General features: G+C 42.8%; 1 protein-coding gene across 1 annotated transcript in view; it reads right to left on the minus strand.

Annotated features, from left to right (window-relative positions):
* The window catches only part of BICDL1 (BICD family like cargo adaptor 1), a 95,572-nt gene that overhangs the window by 68,635 nt on the left and 13,797 nt on the right, over nucleotides 1-13,140 (minus strand). The window lies entirely within an intron of this gene.

Here is a 13,140-nt window from a genome sequence, read left to right on the forward strand (position 1 = left end):
TAATGTTGACATAGGATGTAGGTTTAGAATGTTGACTTAGAATGTAGGCTTAGAATGTTGACATAGAATGTAGGCTTACAATATTGACTTAGAATGTAGGCTAAGAATGTTGACATAGGATGTAGGCTTAGAATGTTGACATAGGATGTAGGCTTAGAATGTTGACTTAGAATGTAGGCTTAGACATGGGTCTCTAAACTGAGGCCCTCCAGCTGTTGCAAAACTACATTTCCCATCAGGCCTGGACAGCGAAATCCAAAGCTTTAGCTGTCCAGGCATCATGGGAGTTGTAGTTTTGCAACAGCTGGAGGGCCTCAGTTTGGAGACCCATGGCTTAGAATATTGACTTAGAATGTAGGCTTACAATGTTGACATAGGATGTACTGTAGGCTTAAAATATTGACTTAGAATTTAGGCTTAGAATATTGACATAGAATGTAGGCTTAGAATATTGACTTAGAATGTAGGCTTAGAATATTGGCTTAGAATGTAGGCTTAGAATGTTTTCATAGAATGTAGGCTTAGAATGTTTTCATAGAATGTAGGCTTAGAATGTTTTCATAGAATGTAGGCTTAGAATGTTTTCATAGAATGTAGGCTTAGAATGTTTTCATAGAATGTAGGCTTAGAATGTTTTCATAGAATGTAGGCTTAGAATGTTTTCATAGAATGTAGGCTTAGAATGTTGACATAGAATGTAGGCTTAGAATGTTGACATAGAATGTAGGCTTAGAATGTTGACATAGAATGTAGGCTTAGAATGTTGAAATAGAATGTAGTATTAGAATGTTGTCATAGAATGTAGGTTTAGAATGTTGAAATAGAATGTAGTTTTAGAATGTTGTCATAGAATGTAGGTTTAGAATGTTTAGAATATTAAGAACAATACGTGATTCACTGGTTGGGTTGAGAAGAGTAGCCCACAGAGGACACAGGCCCATCTGGCATTTGTCAGAACTGCCAGATGGCCAGTCCGGCCCTGGTTTAATTTACCTAACTATTCAAAATTTATGAAAAGAAAGTTGTCAGATTGTTTGAGAGGCTAAAATATATATTCCAGCTGTGAAGTTAGCTCCCATGTCCATTACATTCTTAGGGTGGGTTCACGTTACACTTGTGCTCACCATAGCAAATATAGTCTGCAACTTACCTAGATGGGATGCCAATGTATCTATGAATGGCCATGCTTGAGCCTGACTCCTTCATAATGATGCTCCCCTTAAAGGGATACTCCGGCAATTTTTTTTCTTTCAAATCAACTGGTGTCAGAAAGTTATATAGATTTGTAATTTACTTCTATTTAAAAATCTCTAGTCTTCCAGTACTTATCAGCTGCTGTATGTCCTACAGGAAGTGGTGTATACTTTCCAGTCTGACACAGTGCTCTCTGCTGCCACCTCTGTCTGTGTCAGGAAATGTCCAGCGCAGCAGCAAATTTCCATAGAAAACCTCTCTTGCTCAGGACAGTTCCTAACATTAACAGAGATGGCATGCGAGAGTACTATGTCAGACTGGAAAGAATACACCACTTCCAGCAGGACATACAGCAGCTGATAAGAACTATAGGACTAGAGATTTTTAAATAGAAGTAAATTACAAATCTATATAACTTTCTAACACTTATCAGCAGGTTAATTGGGCAGAACCTGCTGATAGTGCTGCTTTAAATGATTTAGAACGTATATTCTCTCCTAGATATTACTAATACACAACAACTTAATCTATGATTGCCTCTGGAACTGCAGCTGCTTTGGAGCTAGGCCCCTGTAACTTAGATTGGGATGAACTGCAAAGCTTCAGTTACAATTTACAGATCAGGTTCTTGCTGTAACTGGTAAATGTCGAAGGAGCCATAGTATTACACTTGTGACACCTATTAAACCTGTGTCATGATTGCTTAAAGGGGAACTTCAGCGATCCCATAAAAAAAATAAAATGCACAAAAAGTATATAGGTGCACTTACTGGTCCCCCACTGATTCTTTGACACTTTGACCACTTGTCTATGCTGCTCCCTGCCCCATATTCAAACTTTTATCATATCTTATATCATATTTTATTTATCATGGCACCCAGCTGGAAAACTACATCCCCCAGCATGCATTGCATCTCAGAACCAAATACCAGGTATCTGCCCCTGTCTTACAGTAAGCACAGTATCTATCTATCTATCTATCTATCTATCTATCTATCTATCTATCTATCGTGGGGAAAAAAAGTTCTTTCACTTAAAAATATGAGAGGCGTCTGTAATTTACATCATAGGTAGACCTCAACTATGAGAGACAAAATGAGAAAACAAATCCAGATAATCACATTGTCTGATTTTGTAAGAATTTATTTGCAAATTATGGTGGAAAATAAGTATTTGGTCACCTACAAACAATCAAGATTTCTGGCTCTCACAGACCTGTAACTTCTTCTTTAAGAGTCTCCTCTTTCCTCCACTCATTACTTGTAGTAATGGCACCTGTTTAAACTTGTTATCAGTATAAAAAGACACCTGTGCACACCCTCAAACAGTCAGACTGCAAACTCCACTATGGTGAAGACCAAAGAGCTGTCAAAGGACACCAGAAACAAAATTGTAGCCCTGCACCAGGCTGGGAAGACTGAATCTGCAATAGGCAACCAGCTTGGAGTGAAGAAATCAACTGTGGGAGCAATAATTAGAAAATGGAAGACATACAAGACCACTGATAACCTCCCTCGATCTGGGGATCTACGCAAAATCTCACCCCGTGGGGTCAAAATGATCACAAGAACGGTGAGCAAAAATCCCAGAACCACACGGGGGGACCTAGTGAATGAACTAATGAACTGCAGAGAGCTGGGACCAATGTAACAAAGCCTACCATCAGTAACACACTACGCCGGCAGGGACTCAGATCCTGCAGTGCCAGTGTGTCCCACTGCTTAAGCCAGTACATGTCCGGGCCCATCTGAAGTTTGCTAGAGAGCATTTGGATGATCCAGAAGAGTATTGGGAGAATGTCCTATGGTCTGATGAAACCAAAGTGGAACTGTTTGGTAGAAACACAACTTGTCGTGATTGGAGGAAAAAGAATACTGAGTTGCATCCATCAAACACCATACCTACTGTAAAGCATGGGGGTGGAAACATCATGCTTTGGGGCTGTTTCTCTGCAAAGGGGCCAGGACGACTGATCCGGGTACATGAAAGAATAAATGGGGCCATGTATCGTGAGGTTTTGAGTGCAAACCTCATTCCATCAGCAAAGGCATTGAAGATGAAACGTGGCTGGGTCTTTCAACATGACAATAATCCAAAGCACACCGCCAGGGCAACAAAGGAGTGGCTTTGTAAGAAGCCATTCAAGGTCCTGGAGTGACCTAGCCAGTCTCCAGATCTCAACCCTATAGAAAACCTTTGGAGGAAGTTGAATGTCTGTGTTGCCAAGCGACAGCCCCAAAACATCACTGCTCTAGAGGAGATCTGCATGGAGGAATGGGCCAACATACCAACAACAGTGTGTGCCAACCTTGTGAAAACTTACAGAAAACGTTTGACCTCATTGCTAACAAAGGATATATAACAAAGTATTGAGATGAAATTTTGTTACTGACCAAATACTTATTTTCCACCATAATTTGCAAATAAATTCTTACAGAATCAGACAATGTGATTTTCGGGATTTGTTTTCTCATTTTGTCTCCCACAGTTAAGGTCTACATATGGTGTCAATTACAGACGCCTCTCATCTTTTTAAGTGGTGGAACTTGCACTATTGGTGACTGACTAAATACTTTTTTTCCCCACTGTATCTATCTATCTAGAGAGAGACAGACAGACAGAGAGACAGAGAGATGAAACAACAGTGTCTCCTTTCCCCTATACTACTCAGGAGAGGCTGTTGTTTCCTCGCGCTTGGCCAGGTGATCAGGGTGTGATGTCAGTGGTGGGCTAGGTTACAGATGAGGCCTCACAGCTTTCCTGGTGCCATGGTCCTTTTTTTGAGCCCAGTTCCTGCGCAAGGTGCCAGTTTATTCCCAAGCAGCAGCTCGGCATAAAGTGTGACAGTCTCCCCTCTGTGACAGTCTCCCCTCTGTGTTGATTCTAATGGAGCCACGTCATAGAGGGGAGGGGGTTTTGTCACACTGAGGGCTGGTGGGCCAGGCTCCAGTGCTTCAGGCCGGGCTGAGGCACCGAGGACCGAGGCAATCGGCATCACCCCGCCGGCGTCGGTCTACTTATGTAAAAAAGCACAAAGTGATGTACCTAGTGGTTCATTCGCTTTAAAGGGGTTATCCAGAACTACAAAAACATGGCCACTTTCCCCTTACTGTTGTCTTCAGTTTGGGTGGGGTTTTGAAACTCAGTTCCATTGAAGTAAATGGAGCTTAATTGCAAACTGCACCTGAACAACAGTAGGGGGGAAAGTGGCCATGTTTTTGTAGCCCTGGATTAAGCATAAGAAACAACAGGTGGCTCAACCAAATACTGTGTGAAATCACGGGGGTGCCACTCAATGTCTAGATAGCAATAATGTTAACCCACAAAGAGACAAAGAGCTAGACAAATATTAAGTGCACTCCACCATATAATAAGTACATAAAGATATATGTCCAGAAAAATATATATGTAATTTTTATTAGTTGAAAGTACTCATATAAAACACTCACAAAAAACACCACTACACAATACACTTAAAAACATTTAAAAATTCCAATAAGGAACATGCAAGTCTACGGTCTACCCACACAATCAATAAAGGGTATCAGACCTACGGGGGGTAGCAAACAAATAATATTGTCAACATGACCCAAAAATAAATCAAAAATATCGGCAAAGCAACAAACCAAAATGCCAAACCATGAAAGATATATAGATGTATGAGGCTAAGAAATTTTGTAAAATATATGTCACCCAGCGCTACACAGGCAGAAAATGTATATATTTCGGTGCCTGGATGGATACAGGGTCATGGAGCTGCTACCCCCGGCAAAGAACCTTCTTTGCCGGGGGTAGCAGCTCCATGACCCTGTATCCATCCAGGCACCGAAATATATACATTTTCTGCCTGTGTAGCGCTGGGTGACATATATTTTACAAAATTTCTTAGCCTCATACATCTATATATCTTTCATGGTTTGGCATTTTGGTTTGTTGCTTTGCCGATATTTTTGATTTATTTTTGGGTCATGTTGACAATATTATTTGTTTGCTACCCCCCGTAGGTCTGATACCCTTTATTGATTGTGTGGGTAGACCGTAGACTTGCATGTTCCTTATTGGAATTTTTAAATGTTTTTAAGTGTATTGTGTAGTGGTGTTTTTTGTGAGTGTTTTATATGAGTACTTTCAACTAATAAAAATTACATATATATTTTTCTGGACATATATCTTTATGTACTTATTATATGGTGGAGTGCACTTAATATTTGTCTAGCTCTTTGTCTCTTTGTGGGTTAACTTTGTAGCCCTGGATAACTCCTTTAATGTCTACAGAGATCCAGATATCTTTTATAAATAGGACAGTGTAAATGAAGGTGGGTGAACAGTCACTAACCAATGACTGTATGTACAGATGAAAGTGCTGGGAGTGTAGGGGAATGATAATAGTGAGGGTACGTTTTGAGATAAACAGCAAAGAGTTGTTTAAGTTTAGAATGTAGGATTCCAGGAAAGCAACTGGTCCAGAATATTGAGAAAAAAAAACATCAGGCATCACACTATTCTCTATGTCTCTGGCACTCAGAAATGGAAAATAGTAGAAACATCTTCCTTACCAATATACATATATACTCAAATTCTAACTGCAATACACGATATGGAAATATTTCAAATCATATCTACAATGAAAGTCTAAAACATAACCCCAACTTTACACAGGCAATACTGTTAGGGCTAGGTTGGAAAAAGTATTCCAGTACTTATGAGCTGCTGTATGTTCTGCAGGAAGTGGTGTATTCTTTCCAGTCTAACACAGTGCTCTCTGCTGCCACCTCTGTCCATGTGAGGAACTGTCCAGAGCAGGAGAGGGTTTCTATGGGGATTTGCTGCTGCTCTGCACAGTTCCTGTCATGGACAGAGGTGCCAGCAGAGAGCACTGTGTCAGGCTAGAAAGAATAAACCACTTCCTGCAGGACACACAGCAGCTGATAAGTACTGGAAGACTTGAGATTTTTAAATAGAAGTGATTTACAAATCTGTATAACTTTCTGACACCAGAGTAACTTTAACCAGAGTAGCCCTTTAAGGTTCCAGAGGTGGAGCTACAGGCCAAACCTCTCATAAGCAGGAGGACTGGCAACAAGATACCCAATGGAGGATTTACCCAGAGTGCCAACCAATTACAGGCGCAGCCAGCCCAAAAGTTAATAAGTTAGATAAAGTAGTTAGATAAACCTCTTCTCCACCTAGGACTATCTCTTCCATTAGTCCTAAGTAAGTGTGGACCTTACTTCCACAGTACAGGCACCTGTTCTCGTCACAAAGCCATTGGTGTTCTTGGTTGTACAGGCTAAGGCTATGTTCCCACGTTGTATCGTACCGGCCGTTGCGTGACCCCGGCCGGGTCATGGAAAGACCGGTCTCTGCCAAGATCATCCCGGCAGGTACTGCTGTACCGGCCGTATGATCTTTATGGCCGTTGTGTTCTGATGCGGGCGCATCAGCGCGCGCCCGCATCAGAACTCCCCAAAGCACACAATGAAGCGAGCGGCCGGAGCCACTCCCTTCATTGCGTGAACTGACAGGGTTTCCTACGGCCGCAATTCATTGAATTGCGGCCGCAGAAAACTGACATGTCAGTTCTTTGTGGCCTGGCACGGGATCCCGGCTGGAGCGTATACGATGTGTGTATGCTCCGGCCGGGATCCCATAGAACAAGAGGCAATGTTCCACACTGCATTAAGTACAGCCGTTGTTGCTGATGGCAACAACAGCCGTACTTTTACGCAGTGTGAACATAGCCTCATTGACACAGGCAGATTTATCTGATTATGATTATGGAAGCCAAAGCCAAAATGGATTTGAAAATAGGAGAAATCTGTTCCCTGTTTATGGTCTGTTCCTGGCTTTGGCTTCAAAAATCTGTCAGATAAATCTGCCTGTGTAAATGCACCATAAGATTCTCAATTTGCATAGGCCCCTCTGTAGATGATCACAAGTCTCTAACCCTTTAAGGATGGAGCCAGTTTTCATTTTTGTGCATTCGTTTTTTTCCCTTGTGTTTAAAAGGTCACTGCGCTTGCATATTTTCCCCTACGGACCCACATGAGCCTTTATTTTTTGGGACACCAATTTTACTTTGCAATTACAGACTTAATATTTTGATAAAATATGTTGCAAAACCAGACAAAAATTATATGTGCAGTGAAATTGGGGGAAAAAAAGGTGCAATTCCTTTTATTTTGAGGGGTTTTGCTATTTACACTATTCGCCCTATGGTAAAACTGACATGTTATCTATGTTCCTCAAGTCAGTATAATTACAACGATATGTAACTTGCATGACTTTTATTTTATTTGATGGCTTTTAAAAAATTAAAACCTTTTAAAAACAGAATTTGTTTAAAATTGCTGTATTCCCATCCTTATAACGCTTTTATTGTTTGGTCTATGGGGCTGCTTGAGGTGTAATTTTTTGCGCCACAATCTGTTCTTTCTTTTGGTACTTTGTTTGCATATCTGCGACTTTTTGATCGTTCTTTATTACATTTTTTCTGGATTTGATGTAAACAAAAACACACAATTTAGTATTTGGGCAGGTTTTTGCGCTTACGCCGTTTACCAAGCGAGATCAGGAATGTAATCATTTAATAGCTTGGGTGATTACGCATGCGGCAATACCAAATATGTTAATTTTTTAATTTATTTTTATTTATAAAATGGCTAAGGGGGGGGGGGTGATTTAAACTTTTATTAGGGGAGGGGAATTTTTTTTATTAACAAAACACTTTATTTATTTTTTTCAAACTGTTTTATTATTTTTCCACATATAGTAAATCACACCACAAGAAAGAGGACACTTCACATTTCGTGTCCGTAAAGAAAAGAACCACATGTAACACACATAGATGCCCCACATGAGTCAGTATGGTAGTGAGTAAGGACACTGTATCCAGCTTACAAAGTATAAGGCACTATAGTCATATGTTCCAACTATGCTTCTATGAAAACAAACTAACCCCTCCCCCCCGAACTCCCCCCTCCCCTCTTTCACAGATGCAGGTACCTAAAACAAAAAGACGAAAACAAATGTTTTACGGTAAGTATTGCACAAAATCCAGTAACAGACTATTAAATTTTCAAACAACCTAATGTCCCAGCAATATCAGAAGTCAGGTACCATTTGGTCCCCCTAAACACCCTCATCAGATCCTTAATTTCCATATCTGTATAAAAGAGCTCGATAAAACGTCTCCATTTCTTAAAATTTTTTACCGTGCTCTTCTCCTTAAGGGTTTCACACTCCACCCTGTCCAGAAACCAAAAGTGTTTCATCTGTGAAAGGACTTCTGCCATAGAAGGCATGACCGGCTGAAGCCATGCTCTCAGTATACACCGTTTGGCCACCAACAGCAATGCGTGGAGGGCCAATGGGATATCCATAGATTCCGGAGCCGAATGGAAGAGAAGAAGCTGTGGCGACATAGGGAGCTCCAATTTCCATTTGGCCCGTATTAACTTCACCAATTGGGACCAAAAGTTACAAGTGTGGGGACAAGACCATATGCCATGAGTTAGGTCTGTTTTCGGTCGGTGGCACTTAGGGCAGGCCAGAAGCCTGTCTGGGGCTAAGGGATGAGGAGGAATATTAAAACCATAGATGGCTCTATGCATGAGTCTATATTGCGATTCTCTTCCCCTCTCACTGAGTATCGCCCGGTGCACTGTGGCCCAGCCCGATAAGATTTTTTGGGGTAGATCAATATCGTCAAATATAGTGGCCCATTTATTGAACATGCTAGCTTTCAGTGAGTCACTAGATTTGTCCCCTAATTTGTGGTATAAGTATGACAGAGATGAGTTCGAAGGCGGGACAGTAATCACTGCGTCCATCTCAGTCAGTCTGGTTAAAGGCGCTATATTTTTTAGCTGCAAGGTCAAAAACCCCAGCAACTGAGAATAGGCCAAGAACTGAGATGGAGGCAACGAAAACCTCCCACAGAACTCCGGGAAAGTGAGAAGTCTTCCCTCCTGGTGGTGAAACAGCTGATGTATGGGAGTGATCCCAGCATCTCTCCACTTTTGGAACATCGGATTGTTTCTCCCCTGAGGGAATTCTGGGTGACCCCATGGAGAAAGATACCTGGAAAGTGATTGGGGTAGGCCGTATAATTTCCGCACTATTTTTCATGTTGCTATAGTATCCTTTAAAAACAAGCTGCGTTTGACCTCTGGGGGTAGGGAGGCATATTTAGTATGTAGGAAGGCCGACAACGACCAAGGAGATGCCAATCCCGCCTCCAGAGCCCAATTAGAATAAAAGTTTGACCCCTGGATCCAATCTATACAGTGTCTTAGAAGACACGCTACATTGTATCTTCTTAAGTCAGGAAAATTTATTCCCCCCTTTCCCCGGGTTAGTTGGAGCGGGATGGATGGTTTGGAGCGGGTATAACAATTTCGAAAAACTGAACATACGTATCAGGTGGCATTTGCCCAGTAATGATAGTGGCAGTTGTTCCCAACTCAGAAAGGATTTTGTGAATCAGTGGGGGGTAATTTAGATGGTAAAGTGTTTCTGGGGTACAGCCGATATGTATGCCTAGGTATTTGATTGGTTTGGAGGTGACTTTTATCGGTGTATCGTGAGGTAATTGGGAGCGTAGGGATTGCGAGGCCGAGAGGTCCAGCAACTCACTTTTGGACAAGTTCACCTTAAACCCCGAGTAACTGCCAAACTGGTTTAGCCTGTTATAGAAGATCGGCAAGTGATCCGCTGGAGAGGCCAGGAACAACATCAGATCATCAGCAAATGCTGTTAATTTAGTATTTACTCGACCCACCCTGACGCCTTGGACCTTACTATTCTCTACCCACCGGAGGATTTTTTTTTTTTTTTTTTTTACACATATTAATTAGAATCCCCCTGGCGGCATTCTATATACACAGCACTGATCTTCCATTGAAATCAATGCTCTGTATATGATAGAACAATGATCCATCAGATCATTGCTCTATTATACTGATCTGCAGCAGACCAGATGCACTGATTGCCGAGCTGGCATCAGTGTCATTCCAACACTGAGCCCCGGCCTGCTCAGTAAAAGGGATCTCCCCTCCGCGATCGCATCGCGGGGCCGGGGGGGATATCCCCCCACTAGACACCAGGGAGAGGGGCACAAATACTATTTAAATGCAGCTGTCAGCTTTGACAGCTGCATTTAAATAGTTAATTAGCCTGGGGCAGTGATCGGTGTGCCAGGTACTACCCGCAATCCCCAGCTGCATATAGCAACCAGGGTCTGCGGGCTGCAGAGAGGGCTCGCATGACGGGAGCCCTCTCTGTTAACCCTTAAGGGCCGCATGACGTATACTCGGCATGCGTCGTTAAGGGGTTAAGGCAGCTGGAGTGAGCCGGGATACAGGAACAAGGCAGCAGGACACTGGGGGAACCTTTACAGGTAAGTACATCCCATATTCATTTTTACACCAAAACAAGAGCTGCACGGACATCACTAATGATACATATACATATACAGCCCTTGCAGAACAATAATTGAGCTGTGTATGGGCTCAGTAAGAAAGCGCTGACCTAGCAGATCGGCGCTCTCTTACATTGTAATGTCACTAGACTATGTTCACACATAGCATTTAATTATTTAATTACTGAACTTAGATAAGAAGTCCAGGGCTGGAGCCAATCATGAAAAGAAAACTTAGGAAATGAACCTAGATAATTTTAGTAAAGAGTCTGTCCAGCAAGCTCTGTCGCTCAGTGAGAAAAGAGTTTGGGAGTTTAACTCTCAAAAAAATAAACCATACTATATAAAAGTATGGTGTCCCACCACCGGTGTTTCTATTCTGACACAGCGCAGGTGACACCGAAAAACTTCGAACACTTAGCTTCGCCCAGGTAACATAGTCTGAGGGCTTGTGTCACCCTTTTAGGACAGGTAACACGACACTGCAGGGCAGAAGGTGGTTTAGCAACAGTAAGATCGAAACACAGGCACAAGTATTCTTCTCTCAAGTTTTCTTCTTCAAGTATTTCTTCTCTCAAGTTCCGGCAGAGCACATTAACACTTTGGGTTGGGGCTCTCCCGACAAACTCGTCTCAACTCCTCTAAACTCTTCTACTCTTTTCAACACTAAACTGAACCAGGACTGCTATTCTAGCTCAGCACTTAAGCAACTCCCAGCACAGATTCAGTAAGCTCAAGTCTGTATCACAGAAGTCACTTATTGAGCAACTATTCTGTATTGCAAGAGACTTTCAGTAAAACCACTTTATTTATTGTACTGGGACTCAGTGATCATAACACCAGCACCAACACACACTGGCTACACCATCCTTGGGTTATTTTCCCCTTTCTGTGGGTGGTGGTACTGATAGTCTGGGTGGAGCATCTTCCCACTCAAGACCACTGTGACAAGAGCCCAAGGGAACCATCACAATCCCGTTGCTGAGTTAGCACTGGCGTCACGACTGTACAATCACTGGCTGAGCTATATTCCAATCACCGACACTGACGGTTGGGCACTAAAGGCATCCACCACAAAAGGACATTTAAAGGGGTACTCCAGGCTGGGGGGTATTTTCGAGGATCGCTGGAAGGGCGTGGAAACTGAAGCCGGAGGTTACTTACCTCCCCTGTTCCAGCGCCAGTGCCCGGATCGCGCCGCCCGGTACTCCCGTCCCGCGGCCGCTTCCTGGTCAGAGCTGCCGCATGCGACGTGATGTCTCAAGGCAGCTATGCCAATTAGCAGCCATAGCGGGAGGGGAGGAGGGGGAGGTAAGTGACCTCCAGCTTCAATTTCCACCCCCTCCCCGGTGATCCTCAAAAATACAAGATATTTTGAGAACAAGAAAATGGTTGTTGAGTTCCAGGTCCTCCTCCACCTCCTCCCATTCAGCCTTGGCTCTTCACCTTCAAAACTGTTGCCTTTTCCAACTATAAAATGTTCAATGAGATAAACAGGGTAAAGAGGTAAAGGGTAAAGTAAGTTTAGAATTTACTCTCTCAGGAAATCTGCCTGTCCAGATTTTCTGTTTTAAGTGGTGAAAATTTAAGGGGCTACATATGTTTCTCTAGCACCTTCTCTCATATACAGGTTAGACAAATCTCGGTGCCATTCCCATGCAGTTTTAATGGAGTCCTCTGTGCGGTAAGGCCGCTTGGAGCACTGCCACGCCCCAGAGCACTGATCTGCCCCCTGCTGGCCAGGGTGGGTGCAGTGCTCCAAATATCCTTACCGGACAGAGCACTACATTAAAAGTACACTGGAGCGGTGCAGAGGATGAAGGCACGAGACATACCTTCATCCTCAGTGCCCCGTATGCAATGATGGGATATCAGCAGGTTGGATTTGTCTAACCTGCTGATAGTTCCCCTTTAAGTATACCTGTCTTTTCAAATTTTCACATATCATAGTGACATGTATAATATGTGAGATCACTAGAACGAATGGCTCAGCTGGGTGCTTCTCTTCTAGTCTCTCTCTTTTCTGCTGTCAGTGTCGGACTGGCCCACCAGAGGACCGAAGAATCCTCCGGTGGGCCCCCAGCTTCAGAATCTGCACAAACACTGACTGACACATTGTTTCTCACTGGTTCTTCATTGGTGGGCCCCCAGGTACCCCTGTCCGACACTGTATATAGGAGACGGATTCTATAGATAATCTCTTCAGTGGTTCTCCCTGCTCCCATGCTGACTGATGAAAACAAGGCATGTTTCTATAGCATAACACTTTAGGGCAATGTTCATACAAGGTAAACAAGCGTCTGCTTTTTCTTTTTAAAAAGACGTCCGTTATTGCCGCATTTTATTTGGCCTCAATGCATTGAACCCAGTGCATTACGTCAAAATAATGATAATGACAATTATTTTCGGACGTCTTTTCTAAACAGCAGACGTTATTTTTTGTTGTTCACACACGTTTATTCTTTTTTCACCATCTTTTACTGTCTTTACTAGGGATGGTCCGAACCTGCCGAGGTTCGGGTTCG

The sequence above is a fragment of the Dendropsophus ebraccatus genome, chromosome 3, assembly GCF_027789765.1.
Source record: "Dendropsophus ebraccatus isolate aDenEbr1 chromosome 3, aDenEbr1.pat, whole genome shotgun sequence".
NCBI lineage: Eukaryota > Metazoa > Chordata > Amphibia > Anura > Hylidae > Dendropsophus > Dendropsophus ebraccatus.